Source organism: Gossypium raimondii, chromosome 3 (genome assembly GCF_025698545.1).
Source record: "Gossypium raimondii isolate GPD5lz chromosome 3, ASM2569854v1, whole genome shotgun sequence".
NCBI lineage: Eukaryota > Viridiplantae > Streptophyta > Magnoliopsida > Malvales > Malvaceae > Gossypium > Gossypium raimondii.
The window spans coordinates 32691319-32699133 of record NC_068567.1 but is presented as its reverse complement, the minus strand read 5'-3'; positions in this window follow the sequence as shown (position 1 = coordinate 32699133).

The following is a 7815-nucleotide window of genomic DNA, read 5'->3' as shown; positions in this document are numbered from 1 at the left end:
GGATTTGAGCAAAAATACTGATGAACCTCGTGTTTATAAGCGTATAAAATGAGAAAAAAATGGTATTCCTCATTTTGTATGTCGAGGATATTTTACTTATCGGAAATGATGTAGGAGAATTATCATCGATTAAAGTATGGTTAAATCTATAGTTTAGCATGAAGGACTTGGTTGAAGCTAGTTATATTCTTGGAATTCAAATGCTTAGAGATCTAAAGAATAAAACGATAGCTCTATCGCAAGCTTCATACATCGATAAGGTCCTGAAATAGTTTGCAATGACCAATGTGAAGCCAAGCGCTTAGCTGACTGCATCGAGTTTTCACATTTCTTTGGATGACTTTCCTAAGATAGCAGAAGAAAGAAAGTAATATGAGTAAAGTTCCATATGCTTTGGAAATTGAAAGCCTTATGTATGTTATGCTTTGCACACGTCCAAATATCTGTTTAGCCGAAGGAATAGTAGATGTGGTGAAATTAGCTTTTGAATATAACCTTGAGGATCCGTTTACTAAGGCTCTTGTAACTAGGACTTTTAACAAACACATCGAGGATATGAGAATGCAAAACAAGACACATTTACTTCACTAGGGCAAGTGGGAGATTGTTGGGAAATGTGCCTATATTACAGTAAACATATAAATGTTTTCTATGTTTTTGAACGAATAATAAATATAGTTAATTTCACATTTCATTATTGTATCTTTTGTGTTTATGTTTTTTGTGTTTTGTATAAATAGCAGAATTGTGACAAACAAATATTAGCTCATTGATTGTCTAAGTTCAAACTGATGATTAGTGGCACTATAAAAATGTTTACATTGCGAGAAAGCCAACTTACTTTAGTAGATAATCTAAACGAGTCCATAATCCCGTAAAAGAATTAAAGTGAGGATTTGATTCAAATACTTAGAATGATTATTTTGTCCTCTACAATTCCAATCAGGGAGATGGCTAGTCTTGGCCATCGAAGCAATTAACTCTACGGGTAGAGACATAAATGTACTCATTGGAAAAATGATACATTGGATTGGACCCAAGATGAATTAATTTTGAATTTGTTTGTGAATTAATTCATTTATGATGTTCATGGTGTGATTTACCTAAATCTTGAGTTAGTTACTGACCATGCGTATGTAACTCATGTGCTTTGGTATAAGTGGAGGCTTATGCTGTAAAGATGATCGAGCCCATAGCCGGTATGTTGGGTACATGACTTGTGTATGACATGGCTTTACTAGCAACAATGGAATTCATAACTCGATTAAAGATTTAATGATATCCTCTCATTGGCATTATGTGGATTGATAAATAGGGAACGTGGCCATGGGTTTCTTGTTCTCGAACGAGCAATTTATCATAGCCATTTGTTGACAGTGATCATACTAATCATTAAGAAGACATTATTATGGCAATGAGATAAAATAGAATTGTATTTAGTGGATGGATTTAACTCAAAAGAATCAATGATATCATACGAGGGTAACACACACATGACAAGCTCATTGAACAAAGTAGTTGTACGAATTGCTTCCATAAAGAGTATACAATAATGAGTTTTCAATCATGGTACTTCTTGTCACTACAGTAAAACAGGTTTTTAGCGGCAATTTTAACGGCGTTTGGATAAAAAACGCCGCTAAAAATCAAGCATTAGCGGCGCTTTTTGAAAAATGCTGCTAAAAATGAGCATTAGCGGCGATTTCCAAAAGCGCCGCAAAAAACCTAAGCCCAATGACGTCGTTTTTCGAGCTTTCGGGGCTTTAGCAGTGTTTTTCAAAAAGCGTCGCTAATGCTTGGGGCTTTAGCAGCGGTTTTGAAAAAGCGCTGCTAATGCTTGGGGCTTTAGTGACATTTTTGAAAAGTGCCACTAATGCTCGGGGCTTTAGCGGCGTTTTTGAAAAAGCACCACTAATGCTCGGGGCTTTAACGGCATTTTTGAAAAAGCGCCGCTAATGCTCAATCTTTAGCGGCGTTTTTAAAAAAGTGCCGCAAAAAAATTTTATCTATCTATTTATTATTAATTGGTTTATTTATATTAATTAAAAATTAATTTATTTTTAATTGGATATTTAAAATCTTCGAAAAAATAATGACACGTAGAAATAATTTGAAATAAAAACATAGAAAATATTTGTTAAAAATGGAAAAATTAAAATACTATTATTTAAAATAATTTTAAAGTTTTTGGGTACATTCTTGATTGTTTTTAATTTATATATTAAATAATTTCTTATATAATCGTAAAAGAGATAATATTAATTTTAAAATATTGAATTAATTATCACTATAGTTTAAGGTTTTTGGTTTAGGGTATATGGTCTAGAGTTTAAGGTTTAGGAGTTACTATTTTAAGGTTTATGGATTATGGGTTTAGGGATTATGGTTTATGGTTTATGGTTTAAAGACTGGGGTTTAAGGTTTAGAGGTTATGTGTTAAGGGTTTAGGGTTTTAGGGTTTAGGTTTATGGTTTAGGGTTTAGATTAACTAGTGTTTTCTAATTTATATCTTAATTAATTTCTTATATAATTGTAAAATAGATAATATTAATTTGGTTCTTCAAAATCATGTGAAAGTTTGGTTCTTCAAAATTGTTTTGGTGTATTTAAAACTGTTAAAGCTGCATTATATTTGTTGAGGGAATAAGAAAACAGTAATACTGAGTTTCTAAATATTTTCAAAGAATTTGACATTAAATAGTTTCACAACGTTTTAATAAGTACAATGTTAATTTTCATCCTTATTCTGCTCCAGGGATATCCTTTTTTTTAATAAGAATTTGCATTCTTGAGTTTCTCGATCCTTTGGCTTAGGAGTAGTCAGTTCTATTTCTTGATGGGGGCAGGGAAGGGATATAACTTAGCGATAAAGTGTCACCTTGACGTGGTGGAAGTATCAGTTCGAGCCTGATTATCCTTAAACCCAATGAGAGTTTTTCTATTTTGCCTTGCCCCCGCCGTGATCAAATAAGAATTGATTGAATAGCTTAAACTTTGTAAATGTTTTATTACTGTTAAAAATATTACTGGGCCAAGCCAGACCAGGCTGTGCCAATGCCCAATTTTAAAAACTTTTCTAACTTCAAGCTTGTTTTACCCGAATCACCCATTTTATTGTGAAAGCCAGCATTCTGTTTTTACGTCTAATATTTTTTTTCATACGCATTTGCAGATTAATGGATACCTTGCTAGGAAGGCTATAAGGGAATTGATGGCAAGAGGATTGATTCGTTTTGTGTCTGCCTATTCGAGCCAGCAGATTTACACTAAGGCAACCAGCACCAATATAAATTTTGGCTTATACAAGATGTTGTTTCAAATGTTTTGTCCTGTTTTCTGAAAGTGGAAAATATTCCTTAGATGAAATTGATCAATTGGATGCATTATACAAATCGCTTGCAGAACAGTACACTTGGTCATCTGCAGTTAAGGTGGTGCACTTATGTCATGTTCCTATTTTCAATGATATGGATGGTTATGATATACTTGTATTGCAAAATTTTTCTAGTGGCGAATATGCTAATATCAGATGCTATATTCTGTCCTAGCTGTTAATCATATTCATTCAATTAAATTTTTACATCTTTTTATTTTATAGTTCCAAATTGTACCTTTGGATTTTCTGTTCCTGATATAGTGCTCTAGGTTGCTTCTCTCTCTCTCGTGCTTTCTCTTTTCATATATATAGAATGACACTATGAATTTGAACAAAAACCTTGCTTTTCTGAGGAGCTTTTCACCTCTTTCTTAGAGAGGAGCGGTAGCTATATTTACTTGTATGTATTTTTTAACCTTGAAAGCTTGAATAAGAACTGATATGATGAGAAGAATCTAATTCATAAATGACCTGTAATATTCTTAAATTATCTGAAAAAAATATGGTTGTGGTGTAATACTAAAATATTTAATTAATGTTTTGATGTGACAAACAGTAAGAACTTTAGGTAGTTAAAGTTCTACTTTCATATGCTCCAACTTTTACTAACGACTATCTTTGCCTCATTCTTTCTGTTAAGCTGCAATATATTATCCTAAATCAACCTTTTGGGGAGGGTACTTGACCATGAGTTGAAAAGAGACCAGGTTACTGCATAGTTGAAATAAAGTTTCTAGCTGTAGGGATTTTAGAATTTTGATTCTTGCAGTGAGGACAATTAAATTGTTTTCATCCCATACCCCTTTTTGTTATATACTCACTCATGAGAATTGTATTTATTGCTGTTACTGTGTGCATCATTCTCAATGAATGCCTATTTTCTTTATGATGTATGATGAATTTTCCAAGACTTATATTGGAATTTTTTTTCTCAAAATATAGAGGATACCACTTGATTTTCTACAAGGAGACAAGTTCTGTGAAGCTGCGATTAGTTATATTAAGCCTCTTCTAATGAAGGTATATATGCAAATGATGTATAAATTTTTATGGTTCAAGTTTTACTGGTTATATTTTCTGGGGTGAAATAATGATATATTTTCTCTATGCTCCCAGGGGGTTCCATCTTTATTCTCAGATCTTTCTCCTTTGTATGATCACCCTGGCAAGGTATCACTACACCAAAAGAGGCCTTTAGCGGCGTCTATAGCGGCGTTTTAACACAAAACGCCACAAAAAACAGAGCAATAGCGGTGAGTGTTAAAAAACGCCGGCAAGTATAAGATACAGCGGCAATTCCCCAAAAGCGCCGCAAACGAGTTAGGTAAACGATGTTGTTTTCATGGTCAGATTCAAAGACATTAGTGGCGCTTTAAACAAAACGCCTTAAAAGTTTAACATTAGCGGCGCTTGTACAAAAGCGCCGCAAAACTGATTAACAGACGATGCCGTATTGATTTACGTTTGATGACATTAGTGGCATTTTCGAAAAACGCCACAAAGTTTTTCATCGAACGACGCCGTTTTCTTGTTAAATTTTAGACACAAATAGTGGCGTTTTAAATGAAGCGCCGCTGAAACCAATCATTAGCGGCGCAAAATAGGAAGCACCGGAAAATGTTTCAAGCATACGTCGTCTTAGGGACGATAGTGGCGGCGCTTTCCTGGAACGCCACAAAGATTTTACCGAACGACGTCGTTTTCTTGTTGAGTTTTAGACACTATAGTGGCACTTTAAAGAAATCACCGCTGAAGTCAATCATTAGCGGCGCTTCTCATTAAGCGCCACAATAATTTTTAAGCATACGCCGTCGTTATCTGTTGTGCTTAGGAACATTAGTGGCGGTTTGCTAAAAACGCCGCAAATGTCAAGCATTAGCGGTAATAGTTTCAGGCAAATGACAACGTTTTCTTTTTCAGATTTTAGAGATATTAGTGGCGCTTAGCTAAATACGCTGCAATGTTCAATATTTTTTATCAAAACGGCATCGTTTTGTTGTTTAGGTTTAGGTACATTAGCGGTGCAACTTTAAAAATGCTGCAGAAGTTAAGAATTAGCGGCGCTTTATGGTAAGCGCCGCAAAAAGATTTAAGCAAACGACATCGTTTTCTTGTGGAGGTTTAGAGACTTAGTGGCGCTTTTAAGAAAGCGCCGCAAATTGTTAAGCAAAACAAATTTTTTTTTTGAGCTTTCAACGCATTGGCGGTTTAGGGATTATGGATTTAGGCCTTACGGTTTATTGTTTATTATTTAAGGGTTGAGGTTTAAGGTTTAAGGTTTATATTTTATATATGTTTTATGATTTATGGTTTAGGATTTAGGGTTTATATATGTTTTATGATTCAAGGTTTAAGGAATACGGTTGAGTTAGGGGTTTAGGGATTATGGTGTAATGGTTGGGGTCTAAGGTTTAAGTGTTTAGGGTTAAGGGTTAGGGGTTTAGGGGTTTATAGTTAATGTTCTATTATTGAAGGTTTAGGGGATATGGTTAAGGGTTATGTATTATGGTTTGTGGTTTATCATTTGAGGTTGGGGCTTAGGGTGTAGGTGTTAAGGGTTAAGGGTCATGGTTTATGATTTATAGGTTTAAGATTTAGGGTTGAAGGGATAAGAGGGTCTAGGTCAATTTATGGTTAAGGGTTTAGTGTTAAGGGTTAAGGGTTTAGGGTTTAGGGTTTAATGTTTAAGGAATAGAGTTTACGGTTGATGGTTTTCAGGATAGGGGTTGTGGTTTTGGGTTTAGGTTATTTAGTATTTTTGAAAATTACAACTTAACTTCACCGAATTAAATTTTTAAATTGATGTTTTAGAAAAATACAAACACTATCTACGGATTAAGTTCCTACCTTAAATTTTAATAAAAATATCATCACTAAAAATCAAATTTCCCATTTAATAGAATTAAAAATAATATTGTCATATTGTTGTATGATATTTTAATTTTTTTAAAATTATTAAATATTTGGAAATTATTTATAGTAGTAGCGTTTGGGCCAGAAACGCCGCAAAAATGTGTTTAAAATTATGTAAAACGGCGCCGTTTGGCCACAGGAATTTGAATTTTAGTGGCGTTTTTATGAAAAACGCCACAAAAGGTATGCAATAGTGGCATTTTTATAGAAACGCCGCAAATCCATAAATATTTGTGTGTACGAAAACGACGTCGTTTTCTTAAATGATTTGAACTCTTTAGTGGCGTTTTTATTTCAAACGCCATAAACTGTAAGCTTTAGCGGCGTTTAGTATGAAAACGCCACAAATGTGTATTACAAAATGTTCAGAACGTCGCCGTTTCGTTACAGGAATTTGAATTTTAGTGGCATTTTTTGGAAAACGCCACAGAAGGTATGCAATCGTGGCATTTTTTATAGAAACACCGCAAATCCATAAATGCTTGTGTGTATGAAAACGGCGTCGTTTTCTTAAATGATTTGAACTCTTTTGTGGCGTGTTTATTTAAAACACCGCAAACTGTAAGCTTTAGCGGCGTTTAGTATGAAAACACCACAAATGTATATTACAAAATGTTCAGAACGTCGGCGTTTCGTTTGAGGAACAGTTCTGTTATTTAGAACGTGGTCGTTCTGCTTGGCGTCACATATTTTTCCCCTTTGGAACCCTAAAACCCGTACCCAGCCCCTAAACTCAACTTCCTTCCCCTTCCCCTTCCAAATCCCCAACTCCTTTTGAAATCTCCTCCACTCCCCTAATTCCAGACATTGACGGAGTCATTTAGTTTATTCGGTTCTTCATTTCTTTGGTATAGTGCGTTCAATTCTTCACAACGTTTAGAGGAAGACGAACAGTGGAATAGTTTTTGGGGTAAGCACAAACCGGTTTGATTTCCCTCTTTTTTTCGTGTTTAGGGTTCAATATCGTTAACATTCCATTTCGTCCATGGATTTAGGGTTGCTGAACACATAAAACAGTCTCATTTTTTAGTATCGTGGAATCACATCTGGCCCGATTTACTTTCTCTCCGTCTTCGTAAAGGTATGAAATTTAGCTCTCTTAGTTCTAGCTTTACCAATTTATTTTGTTTAGGGTTTTAAGCAGTAACTGTCTTACATTTTGACAATAAATTGTATGCTTTCGAATGCCTAAGTAATTTTTGTATGTATATATTTTTTAATTTGTTTGTGGTTAAAGTTAATTTCGAAATTAAAAACGATTTTGCAGCATATTCTAAACCTTGTTTTGTATTTCTAATTGTTTTTGTTTGAAGGAGTTAGGGCGTATGTTTTGTCTTTCTATTTACGTTTAATCAGTACTAAATTTAAGAAAATTTTATATATAAAATACGCTATTATAATATTTTGATTTAGATATTTGACAGTTGATTATTCACTTAAGTTCAGGTAAATTTGTAATTATTTTATGAAGTTGAACAAGTTTAGTTTTTTCTTAGTTAATTTTTTCTTTCCTTTGGTTGCAGCAA